Genomic DNA, 13603 nt, shown 5'->3' on the forward strand with positions numbered 1-13603 from the left:
ACTTCAGATGGGTGCAGTACCTTTACCTGGGCCTTCCACACACCAGAGCTCACTGATGTGCTGCTCAAAAGCACACTTAAATATGTGATCAGGCCCCTGAAAACAGCTCCTTATCATCTCTTCAGTAACATTAGTGCAAGTGTTGAGGTTGTTATTTAACAGACATGCCCAGCTGAAATTCCAAGTTAATCAGGCCCCCAGAAACACCCACAATCAAGACCATCTGATTTGGCCTGAGAAATAATTTTTTTACGGTAAGACACCAGAATGAATTGCCCAGAGAAACTATGGATGCACCATTCCTGGAAATGCTCAGAACCAGGCTGGATAGGGCTTGGAACAACCTGATCTAGTGGAAGATGTCCCTGCCCATCACAGGGGAATTCAAACTAAAGAATCTTCTTCAAAGTTCCCTTCCAACCCAAACCTTTCCATGATTTTTTGATTCTAAGATTTACTGTCTTGCACTGCCCACACTCCTCTTTTCTGGACTGCTGACACACAGCTTTTGCCTTTTTAGACTCCTCCTATTCCCATAGCTGTGCTGGGCCAACTCCAACTCAGAAATATTGCACTTGTAAGACCTACGCATTGGTAACTGAGAGTTTTAACAAGCAAGAAGAATCCAACTGAAGCCTTAGGCAATGTGGCACAAAGACATTCTGGGCAGAGGTACATGACTCTGCTACACCTGGGACTCCTCTCTGGCCTCCAGTCCTCACATTAGCATGCTGAGCCCTCTGCTCCTTCCAGAGGCTGTTTTCTAAAGCATGATTATCTACATAAGCTCTCCCTTGTCTTCACCAGAAGTGCAGTTGTTTGACTAATCGGCTTTAAGGAGACTTGTGAGTTAACTAATATCAATTAATTACTCCTATTTTCCAGATAAGCAAACAAAAGAATAAAAAAGGCAAAACATTCTGGTCTAAATTAATGGAAGGGAAATCAGAGCCCAAACCCACTCCTTGACCTGGGTCCAGAATAATCAAAGGCACTGGGAGAGGACCTTGGCATCCCCAGGCCCCTGCCTCATGCTCAAGAAGCAGCACCAGCCCTGCCCTGCACCAGCAGCCCTCCAGCTCATTGAGGATGCACAGGCAGCCTTGAGATCTTTATTTTACTTGTGCTCTCATGCTAAAGCTGCAGGGATTAGAAATGCTACAGTACAAGCCAGCTTTCTATTACTCAAGAGACAGTTTTAGCCCAGCTGCCCAAATGCAGTTACCCCAGAGGCATCAGCACCACTCCACCATGCTCACAAGGGAGACATGATCCAAACTAGGCTGTACCTAAGATTAGGTGACCATGACCACCTAGAGCACAGGCACTGACACATCCCTTATGTCCATAAACAAAAGCATTCAGCTCTGGATTCTTCTGACCTCTAATTACAGTGCATTCAGTCAAACAACCCTGCCAGAATTAAAAGGGAAAAGGGAGGGGAAAAGAATAAAAAAAGACTTTGTCGAGCAAAAGTACTCTTAGACACATTTGATGTAATAGTCATATGATTAACAAACTGTCATATCAAAGTTTTCTGCGAAGTAGGAACACTTTGACAGTTCATATTTTAAAAACTGACATTTTGATTCATTACTGTAAATAGCACTCTGTATTAAATATTGTGACAAGGCATACAGTGTATTTTTTGAGCTCTATAACATTTAGGAAGTACTGAATTTTTTTTAGCCTTTTTTTTTTAAGCACATATAATATCAAAAGCAGCTAAAGCAGAACTCCAAGAAAGCTTCTAGAGGAAAGAATCATGATTTCTGAAATAACCTACTTCTCTGCCGTCATCTCAAGCACGGTTGGGAACTTAGGCCCACAAGGATCTTAATGTACTGTTTGCATAATAAAAGAAGGAATTGTTTCACAGAACAAAAGAGCTATAAGGAAAGTGGCTACATTAAATAATGTAAAATTATTCACTAGCAAATCATCCTGAAGCTGGCAAAGAGGGAGAGCACTAAAAGGTGCCGAATTACCACTCAGAATATCTGAGTGCCAGTTCCTAACCGAGATGAACCACACAACGTCCAAATGACTGCTCAGATGTGCGTCTTGCTCGTCCCCCCGGTCTTCAGCCATGTGTTTGGCCCCCTTCTGCAGCCCTGCCATGCCCATCCCAGACAGAGGCAGCACTCCTCACTGCTGGGGTGGGCAGGAAGGGCTGCCCCATCCTTGGAGCTACCAAGGACATCATGGACAGAGGTCCACAGCAGGGCAGCTCCCACTGCAGGGATGCTGTGAGCCACCAGAGCCCACCAGCCTAGACAACTTAATCCCCTTACAGCTCCCTGCTTATGGATCCCTTTCTGTGGATCACCAGTACCAGGGCAGGACTGGGACCAGAAACAATACTGTCAATGTTCTGCATTTCCTGAAAAGCAAACCACTCGATGGAGAAATCAAAAATAACAGCCCAAGCTACCACAAAGATCTTGCTAGAGCAGCAGAGGAAAACCAGAGGCTGCCTAGCTGTTTGCAAGAAGCTCAGGTGTTATGAGGACTGCAGTCCAGGGCTCTGGAAAGAAAAATGGTTACCATTATCACTGCTAGCAGCCAGCTGCAAGTGGATCTCTGGGCTCCGTCTCCTGACAGAATGGATACACTGCCATAAAGATGAGCCCAGAGACTACCCCAGGACATGATGAGGCTGTCAAGCACCCCAAAGATGGATCACAGCACTCTTTCAGGAGGGGCTTGATCCAGCCCAGCCTGCGTTTCCCCAGGAGCAGCTACACACCCCTCACATGCTGGAAATCTTGTGGATGCCTCTGCATGCCAGCAAGTGTGGCAGTAGTAGTGGTCTAGCCAGACATCCAAAACATATTGGCACCACTATAATTTGTCCATTCACCAATATGTTTTCCTAAAAATGCCCATATGCTTTTCCTGCAGTTCCCATATGCTTTTGCAAAGAGAAACAAAAACATTTTGTTAGTCGCAAGCGATTGATCGCCACATATTTCACAGAAGTCAAGTAGAAAAACAAAAACAACAATAAAAAAAGCAGTCAGCTGCTTCCCCTCCTCCTCCTCCTCTCTGTTCATGGAGGGAACTGTGAAGAGCAGGAAAAAATTCAGCCCACAGCAAAATACACACACCGCTCATTTTTTTTGCACTGCAAGATATTCTAGGAATTACAGGAGGAATCTTCATTAAAAACAAGCTATCAAGGATCTGGCAGCCAGTGGCATTCCAGACAGCAATTCAGCATCGGGTGCTCGGCGCTCGCTCGGGTCCTCGCCGCAGGCAGTGCAGCCCACAGGAATCCGGGCTCCTGGGGATGCACTTTAAACAAGCCAGAGGGTGGGAGGACAGGGTGGTAAAGAGGTTACTGCCCTTCCAACTCACAGGACAGCTCATGTGAGGCTTAGTCTATCTCTCTGTATAGGTATAAAGCCCCCTCTCATACGCAGGGCTTCCCAGGGAGGTGCTGCCTTGCACATAAATGCCAAAGCGGGCAAGGGGAGCGGGCAGGCTCGGTTCAGCTGGGAGCAGGCACGTGGGTGTACAAGTATGTGTGTGTCAAGGCTGGAGCATGTGGGAACCATAGCTGTGTAGTTAAAGACTCATTAAGAAACAGCAGACCCAGGGCCAACGTTCAAAGAGGAGCAACGCAGAACATTTCTCTGGAGAAAGATTAGCGTGTGTTCTTCTTTACACAAATAAAATTAAAGAGAGACTCATAATATAGACAAATCAATTAACTTCTGAAAAGCCAAGGGCACTGCATGCAAGAGCAGACAAGAGGGGAAAAGCTTTGTTACAGGGCCACCAAAGCAGTGCATAGGCTTTCTTCCCCAGAAAAGAAATTCAGCCATTGCTGCATGCAGTTCTGACGTTAGTCCCAGCTGCATCACGCTCACTGTTACAGGGACACAGCTGCTTCCTTCCCAACACGGCCATACACGTACCTATATATCACTGGGACCTTATGCACCAAGGGCTGGGGATCATCTTTGCAGAGACTGTGGAAAAGACCTGAGGGCAGAGGTCAAAAGACTACAGGAGAGCTTAAATCAACAGTCCCAGCCTAAAAAGAAAGAGTTTGAAGCTGACTTTCTATATAGGATACCCTGAACAGCACACACCCTTCTATCACAATAAAACTTTCTGTGACGCAGTCCCATGTTCAGTTCTCCCACAAATTTAACCAGGAATGCTCTTTGCAAACCTAGTGTTTCCTTGCAATGATCCAATCTCACACTAAACCTAATGAGAGACCAGATGCAACAGGTCAAGAGCCCAATTTTTCACAGAAATGAAGCCAAAAACCCAGTCAAGAGAAGAGAAATCAATCTCTTGCACAGGACACAGAGTAAAAAACCAATTTGTCAGACACAGCTTGCTTCACAAAATACATTTTATGATATGTTTTTGTCTTGAGAGGAGTTGTAAGCACTTGAAAATCTGACTTCACCACTCACAAATGCATTGATGTTGTTGCTCCAGTGCTGACTAGAAAACTAAACTAATACTGTCTCATTTAGTTAACATAAGGACATCTTAAGTTAATTTAACAATGGGCTTCTTCCTAGATTTCATATTTATAGCAACCCACTGGGATGGTTTATTAAACCTAGCAAGGAAAGCTACCACAGAAAGAGTGAGAGTAGCAGAAGAGCTACCATTAATCTTACATAGCCCAGCAACTGGGAAGATCAGGCCTTGAACCAGATTCTATGCTCTTGCTATTAATCTCCTGTCCTCTACTTATTAATTCCTGGTCTGTCTTTGTCTGTCAACATTTATTAATGGCCCCAACTGTTTGCAGTAAACAGGATACTGAAATCTCATCTCCACCAAGACATAATTTACCCACAAAAAAAACCCCAAAAACCACAAAAATTAGACTCAAGAAGAGGGTTAAGGCAGAAAGCAGGGACACAGGGACATACATTGTGTATCAAAAGAGAACAACGAGAGTGCAATTAAATATAGTGACACAACAGAGTGAAGATTCACTGTTCCTGATTTTGGCCCGTCTCATGCCCCTAAAAGTCAGGTGACATCACGGCAAACGAAGAACCTCCACTGGTCACAGCCACCAGGGTAGTTGGTCACTCATTCTCCTCTTCTCAGCAGGGCTGCACAAGTGGCTCTCTTCCCCCACAAGACTCTGCAGCACCTTTCTGTCTCCTGGGGTGGCACAACTGAGAGAGGCTTGAGGACAGACCCACTGCCCTGACACTGGTCCTGCTCTGCAATCTTACCCTTCCTGCAATCAAACCATTCTATCGTGGGACGGACACAAAGGACGGTTTGTGTCCCACACATAATCCAGCAAGGGACTCCTACAATACTTTGGGGTAGTCCATCATGGTGATCCTTAAGTCACAGCTGAATACCTCCAGTGAATTTGACAGAATTGGAAATTCTGAAGAATGAATTAATTTGCTCCTCACATTCATTTCTATTTCTCCACTGAAACACAGGTAGATTCAGATAACAATACAGCCAGCCCTCCATCACCAGCTGGGAACATCCACGGCCTGCAGAGAGCCACGTCATGGATGGGGAATGAGTTCAGGTCCACAAGCAGGAAAGCTTCAATCAAAAAAGAAGTCAAAGCAACACAACCCACAGGACCAAGCAATTGTTCCCAGGCAGCAATCCCAATCTGCAGGAGGGCCTGCATGTTTGCTAATTCCAAACTTGGACCCAGAAACAGTAAAACCACCTCAAGCCTCCTGGGCAGGCTGGCATCCCACCATCCCAGGCTTTGGAGAAATGCCCATCAGCTGTTGAAGGACCAGACATGGTACTGAGGTCTTCCCACTGTCCCTAAACTCAGCAATTGGCAGAAGCCCTGGGAGTTGATCCATTCCTCACCTGGAAGCAAGGCAGCCCTGTCAGGCACCCAGTCAGACGTACAGACAGGCACTTCCAAGGGACTTCTGTGGGTGCAAACAGAAAGGTCAGAATCAATGTTTTGCTCACTGTAAAAGAAAGTAAATCAAGCTGGCTGTAATGCTTCGCCAAGAAAACAGCCCCAAAAGGGCATGTAAGGCCAGCTGCCCTCCTGTACAGAGCAAACCACAGCCTTTTTTCCTCCCCTCTGACACAAGTCATGTGTCAGTCTGTCCCTGTTTTGACCCATACAGGGGTTTTTCACTCCTTGGCAGCACACATTACATCTGAGCAAGTGTTGGGGTAGCTGAGGTTTATTTGGAAGAGAAGCTACTTGTTTTAAATCACTGCAGAGCTGGTGAAAGGCACTGACGTAAGGGCTGCAGGTAACAAAGTCTCTTTGAAAGCCTGACCAGACGCCCTTCTGCCTCTCATGCTTAAAGGGCCTCTTCTTCCCAAGCCTCAGCCACCGCTCAAGGCCAGGCATGAGTCACTCCCACAGCACTGGCTTTGCCATGCGAGCATCAAGGAGCACCAAAGCAGAGATGGGATGCATTAAACACACAGCCAGTGTGAAAACAGAGTCAGGGTGGGACAGCCCAAGCCCTACCTCCACCTTCGGCCCTGGTTTCCTTTCTGGGTGCCTCCAAAGACACCCAATTAAAGAGAAAACACAGTTTTTTCAGGTTACCACAAGCTTTTTCAACCAGCAGTCTTTAATACTTCCAGCTTATTGATATCTGAGCTTACTCTGATGTTTTCTATTTCCTTTAATCTCAGTCCTGGAGAAGAAATGAGCAAGTTTAAAAAGTATTAGTGATGACTAGCAAAAGGTCCACCTCAACATAACCCTGGTGTCCCAGCTCACCATGGTCCTGGTGTCACCAGGTGACCCCCAGCTCCTCCTAACTGCATCCTCACCCCTATTTTCCTGAGATGAGCCAAGGATCACAAGTCATTAAAGAGAAGGAGAGACACTTCTAGCCAGTTGCACATATTATGTTTTTAATGAAGCCAGGCTAAAACTCATTAGCCCCACCATCAGCTGCCTTGCTCAGGAGAACCAGGACTGCCAGGGCAGCAGCTTTGCCCTCCTGGTCTGTGGTGAAGGAAGGGCAGCAGAATTTCAGCAGTTGCTTCAGATCTACACCGAAGTACAAAAAGTGGAGAAAAAATTTGCTGAGAACCTGCCCACACAGACACTGGATATTCTTTTCATATTTGCCATGACAAAAAATTCACGTTAACATTTTTGCAAGCACTGTAAGCCTGTATCAAGTATCAGCAAAGAAGCAGACAGGTGTCCTGACCACAGAGGAGACAGCATATGCAAACAGTTTGGAATTTATTACTATTATTTTTTAAAGGGAGAAGCAAATCCCAGAGATTTTTCTGTGCATGATACATTTTCTGCTCCCTGTTTGATGTTGCTTTCAGACCTCAGACTTCAAATGGCTAACACTAACCTATGTCTCAAGCCTGCTTTAAACTGATGCCCCTTATGTGACCAGAAATGAATGCATGGTGAATCACTTATGCCACACACAGTGGGGGTGATGAGCAGTGGTCCATGTCTCCTGACTGCTGCGTGGACCCGGGAAAGTTGGGGGAAAGGAGATCCCAGCTCTCTGTACATCAGAGCCAGATAACTCAGCGTAGACATTTTTGGAGCTGAGAGCACAAGCTCCAGGTCAACAGCCCAACCTCAAATCAGAGAGAACCACCCAAGCACTGGCATTTTCTGCAAAATGTGAAGAGAGATGCATAATCTGCATAGGCTGCACTTCCACTCTCTCTTGCCTGCCTTTAGGAGATGCTTAAGAGAAGCTGAATTTTAATTAGCAGCCCCAACCAAGGGAATCTGATCTTGACAGTAAGTGAAAGGGAGCAACCCAAAGTTATACAGACTTCAGGCTGTGTGGGTCCCAGCTCTTCACTTCTCTGTGGACATTACTGCTTCCAGAAATTAAATTACAACCCCACTTAACTTCACAGAGGTTGCAATTTGCATCTAAAGTACTGCCTAAGCCTCAGATGTAATAAACAAATACAGCTCCACTGAAATCCAAGGAGTTATTCTGAGTTTGTCTGGTTACAGATCTGCAGACCCATAAACATTACAGCTCATCCAACCTCCAGCTAAGTATCTTCTAATAGAAGGCCATTATCCTTGTCAGATGGATTGGGATAACTTGTTTAAAGCACTCTTGAATAGTCATTAGGTTGTTAGGTTTTGGTGGTTATATTTTAAGAATAAATCCCAGCAGCTATTAAACACTGGAACAAAGCATGTTAAAAGTCCACAAACAGAGTTGGAGTGGAAATATAACTATGGTTTGGGATTTTCATTGGGAAATTGGTGAAATGGAGAGAAGAAAGAAAATACAAAACCTAAGCTGAGCTGTGCATATACACTGCAAAATCAGCTACATTATTTGACAGGTAATGAATGAAAAAGAAACACAAGAAAGAAAGAAGCAAAATCACACAATTCTGTCCTCCTTCTGAGTCTTATTAATATTTTGGGTAGAGTGCATAGAGAAGATGTTGTGCAGCCAAGGAAATACAGATACATTTTGCTGGCTGTCACTGTCCCTAATAGCTGACCTCAGGGTGGACTCCACTCCCTGAAGCCTTCCTCACCTCCTGGTAATAAACCATCCCAGTGGCAAACCTGTGCTGGCTGTGCTCCCCAGGAGCAGAGCAGCACTCCTGACCAGTTTTACAGATCTCTGCCCAGGGATGAACACCACTACATCCAGAGAAGTACTCTGATCCACACATGTCCAGACTTGGATCTGAAGATGTGCAAAGAGTGTAAAAAGGACATTATAGTGCTAGCCCCTATCTCACAGCCTTTGGGCTGCAGGGTGGCAGCAGACAGGGGTCACACATCCCAGCTGCTCTTCTGGGCTGGCACATCACCACACCTGCAGGTATGGCTGTCACACCCACACTGGTGTCTGCACCGACCACAGCTCTCTCCTGGCTCAAAAGGGAAAGGGCAGGGAGTAACACAGACACTCCACACACACCCACCATCAGTGTGTGCACAGGCGTGCTGGGAGACAGGCTTATTTAGAGCTCCACAAAGTGCACTCCATCGTAATTCCCTCCTTCTCTTCCAGTCCTGGATGCAGCCTTAAAAATCCATAGCTCCAGACAGCTAGCCCACACACTGCTATTCCAGCTCAGCAGGGAGAGCATGAACTCAATTTTGCCAGTCAAACTGGAAGGAATCAAAAAAAAATTTCGTAGTAGTATTTTGTTAAAACCAAAGAAACATGCCCCCATCAAATCAAAGACAAAACAGAAGAAATTATATGGAGAAACAATCCCTACTATTGTTTTCATGGCCAAGAGTTGCAACCAAAGTTTGGGTAGCTCAGAGGCAGGAGGAGAGCCATCACAGTCTGCCACTGTCATGCAGCATGGCACTGTCCTCCTGTACCAAAGTGCCACTGAACCCTGACGGCAGCTCATCTTGGAGAGGGTGTTTGGACACGCTGCTCATGGCTCCCCAGCCCTGAGGAGACATGAGCTGGATCTGCAGAGACAAACATCTGGGACAACAACCACACACTCTCCTCTTGCACTACAAATCAATAGCTACAAGTACACAAGAACACCCAGCACATCCAGTAGCCAGGTAGGAAGTGGCTGCCAGCCCCTCACCCAAGCCCTGCCACACACACTGGGCAGGTTTGCTCCCTGCTTGACAAGGACCTTCTTTCCACCAGCCAATGTTGGAGCTTCCCAAAGAGACCAAAGAAAAAGTCAGGCATATAAGCACCTGGATCTACAAACAACAGATTAAATTCTCAAGCTACAAAACTATGTTTTAGCAAAAGTGCAATTGAACTCCATGTACTTGTTACATTTCTAAATATACTCTGGTTGTCAAGACAACAAAGAGACTGATGGATCTCTAAAGTGTACTATATCCATTTAATTGTCAGCATTTCAAACTGACTCAAGGAGGGAAAAAAAACTGCTGCGTGATAAGTCTAATTGTCATGGTTACCACTGGCTAACCCCATAATAAAAATATATATATTCTGGCTAAATGTGCCAAGCCATGTGAGGAGCAGATGGGAGACATTCTCATTACTGCAACAGCCTCCACTGGAAAACTAAACTTGAGGAAAGATGCGAGAGACTTTACAGAGATCTCAGACACAACAGACACCGTGGGCTGCATCTTCCCAGGCGTTTGGCAGCAGTTCCTCGGGCTTTTCCGCTGTGCTTATCCTCCCCAAGCGTGTTGGGACAACCCATAGGGCTGGGGCTGCCTCACTTGTGAACATTCTGGTTTGGGGAATTTCATCCTCCACCAAAGAAAGCCTGATATGTGAGTTGCTACTCCTCAAAAGCTTCTGACAACATCTGATCAGCAACCCCCTGGGCTCTGCACTCCCACCCTCACCCCCTTGCACTCTTCTCTCCTGATGGCAACACCCAAACCCAGAGGAATGGCTGTGCCAGGAGGCTGCTTCAGCCTGGATCTTCTGCTCCCACACTGTTAACAGCTAAACCAAGGACTATGTCCAGGCTTGGGGATGAGAAAACACGTGGAAAGAAATAGGCCACTACTGCAAATGCACCAGCCTGAGGCGGAGTTGGGAAGCGTCAATGACCCCCAGCCAGTCTGTGTAACCCATCTGGTAAGTGTGATCCAGCAGTGTGAAGAGCTCCACCATTCACATGAGGTCCCTCCTGAAAGGGATGCTTCCCAAAAAGAACCCTTAAACATTGCCTTTTGACATGGATCAACTTCAAAATAACATCCGAGTTATCTACCTAGATATGCAACAATTGTGGCTTTCTTTCATTGATCAGAACTCCTTCCATACATTCAGTATTCACTTTTCTTTCATTAACCTTTCTCTGCAGGAGAAAAGCATCAGAGTCATCCAGGTATGAGAACCAATGGAAAACAATTTACATTCACCTGGTGAGCACTGACTTAAGATCTGAACTCAACAAGCCTTATGGGTTCCTTCCAAATCAAAATATTCTGTGATTCTGTGATTTCAACGAAAGGGGAAGTTTCTAATTAGTCTGAAGCTTACCCAACATTTTTGACAGAAGCCATCTCAAAGTTGAATCATCCTTAAAATCTCCCCCAAACTGTTGCACTCCTTCATACAGAGAAAAACTCTGCTTCTTTGCTGTCAGACACTTTCAGGGAAACCATAAGGTGTTGCCTAAAACCATCTCCCAGAGAGCCACAAAGTAAAATCTGGTTGGAAAACACTGCTTAAGAGAAACGCCACTTTCCAGGCGCCTCAAGCAACACATCTGAGTTCGTGATATTTTCCCTGGAGCTTGCCCCTGCTCATTAGCAAGATGAACAATTTCTAAATTCCAAATATGAGATTCTCAGTGATGTAAAATGAACTTTCGTGCCTACCAATACAGTCACTGTGTGGTTCACCTCTTGTGCTGCTTCACAGAGTGGTCTGTGCCTTGAGATGGGCAGCTAATGTCAAAACAGAAGTAGCACAGAAGAGTAATCTCTGGGGCTTGTGTGAGAATTATTTCAAATAGTACTTAAATTAGGACATTAAAACGAGTCTTGGGCACAAAGAAGCCTATGGTCTAATGTAAGTCAAAGGGACCTAGAGGCAACTGGCTTTTAACAAGTATTTGGGCGCACCCAAGCCAATGCAGCATTAGCATTTTGTCCTAAGATAATTTCAAACCTAAGCATTACCCATAGGGAGTTTTAAAGAGATTATAGTCCTGAAAACTGCATCCAGATCTTAACTGAGCTGAAATCCCAAACAACCAAAAGCTTAAAATTATGCTTCTATTTCAACAACATGCAGGTGTGGGAACCTAAGTTTGGTTTTCCTGTTACTGAAAGTGCTTGCCTAAGGCACCATGCTTTTACAGTTATGGCTTTGGGACAACTGTTACATTCTGTACCAATAAAATATGTGCTCTCTGGAGCAAACTCCCCAGGATGACTCCTTTGCTTTGGCACAAATGGACTCATTTGGTTTAGATAAAAGGATGTTCCCTTGCATCATTTTAATTTGATTTTTTTTTTTTTTTTGGTAAGATAGAGAAACAGTTAATTTTGCTAAATGAGTTCTCTGTTGCCATGACTTCACTGCAGACAAACACAAAGCCATCAAGCTCCTTCTCCTTGGGCACTGTTTTTTTAAACAGGTATTTGATAATCTCAATTCTCTTGCTTCTTTTCTCAACATCTGGATTCCCAGCAATATCCTGCAGTCAGACAGATACATAATGGCTATAGCTACTCAGTAAATTACAGAGATATTCCTGCTCATACTCTTACCCTCACAATCCACTTCTGCCAGCTGTGCCAATGCAGCCTCTGTGATTCCACCTGCAGCACTGCCTGCAACAGCAAGCAGCAAATCTCTGCAAATGAAACCCTAAATTTATGGGATTAAACCCTGAAAATTGTAATTCCCATGCTCCCACCAAGGGCTAGCCAGCAGGTGCCTACTCACCATCAAGCCAAGCTGTTGCCCAGGATTTTACCCCAGTCCAAAACCAGAAGCCTAAAGTCCTTCCCACTGCCTCAGTTTCTCCGGTGGATGAAAAAGGCTGCACATGCATCATCTGCCTCCACGGAGTGTTATGACATTGGCTGGGTTAATATTCATGGAGTACACTGGGGATTAAGAGTATTATAGACTTCACTGAAGGAGAGAGCTTTTTCTTTTTTAATGTTTGCATTGAATAGACAGACTAAGTAGAAACAGCATTTGTAGCCTACAGCCATTATCCCAGTAAATGGCTTATTACAGCATGCAGCCTACCAGCTCACCTCCAACCAGTCTCGCTTAAACTCATGTAGGTGGAAGTGCTGCTCATTCCAAAGAACTTTCTTTTTCACTGTCTCTGTCTGATGGAGACTCTGGATGGCTGGGCTCACAAGACAAGGCTTAGGATATAAATATTTCAGTACAAGCTTGTTGTTCAGTACCTATTTACAGCAATCACAGAACAATTAATTACCTCCCATCTAAGACTAATTCCTGTCTGTCCCAAAAAGGGGGGTGAGTTTTGTCCCAAGACTTGCAATTTCCTGATGAGTCACAGCAGACACACTACAATAAGCTCAATACATCAATCAGACTGTTTCTTATCCAGATATATTCAATACATTACTAAGATGTGGAGTGTGCTATTTTCAGGCATTGTATGCATAATGCTTTCTCATCTGAACACACGCCTTCTCCTGGATGAGACAGATCAACGTCCTACACCTCCATCCCTTCTGCCCCCCCAAATCCTATAGGTAAATAAAGACTGCAAAAGCAGAAAGTAAAGAATTGCACATTTGATGCACTGATTTCTATAACACAGCCCTCTCTCCCACTTCACTAGCTCATTCCCTGCCCTTTGGCAAGAAAATAACTTATGTGACAGCAGCATCTGACAAGAAGAAAACATTCACAGACTGCACAGGTTGCAACAAGTCCACAGCGTCTTGCTTTCTTCATTCTAGGGCCAAGAATCATACATTTCTTGTTCTGCCCCAAGGAGCAACTCTGCATCCCGGTACGAATCCTCAGTTGTCCCCGGTTCCCACGCCACCCATTCACAAGCTCCAAGGCTCCATCAGGCAGGCAGGAGACACTTTGCCCAACCTCCAGCAAAACAGGTTATGGGGATCAGCAGGTGCCCTGTGGTCCTCATTATTTACTCAATTTAACAGACTTAGATATAATTTATTGTGTCAATTGGGCAATTGCTCCCA

The 13603-nt window shown here is 45.1% G+C and overlaps 1 protein-coding gene across 16 annotated transcripts in view; it reads right to left on the minus strand.

Moving 5' to 3' along the window:
* LPP (LIM domain containing preferred translocation partner in lipoma) overlaps nucleotides 1–13603 on the minus strand; it is a 370626-nt gene that overhangs the window by 234437 nt on the left and 122586 nt on the right. For 11 of the 16 annotated variants that reach the window (XM_059855503.1, XM_059855509.1, XM_059855502.1 and 8 more), the window contains one exon: nucleotides 5842–5906. The exons of the other annotated variants lie outside the window; for them this stretch is intronic. The gene's annotated coding sequence lies outside the window, so the exon portion shown is untranslated. The remainder of the gene's footprint in view (nucleotides 1–5841; nucleotides 5907–13603) is intronic. 16 annotated transcript variants of the gene reach the window in all.

Source organism: Haemorhous mexicanus, chromosome 10 (assembly GCF_027477595.1).
Source record: "Haemorhous mexicanus isolate bHaeMex1 chromosome 10, bHaeMex1.pri, whole genome shotgun sequence".
NCBI lineage: Eukaryota > Metazoa > Chordata > Aves > Passeriformes > Fringillidae > Haemorhous > Haemorhous mexicanus.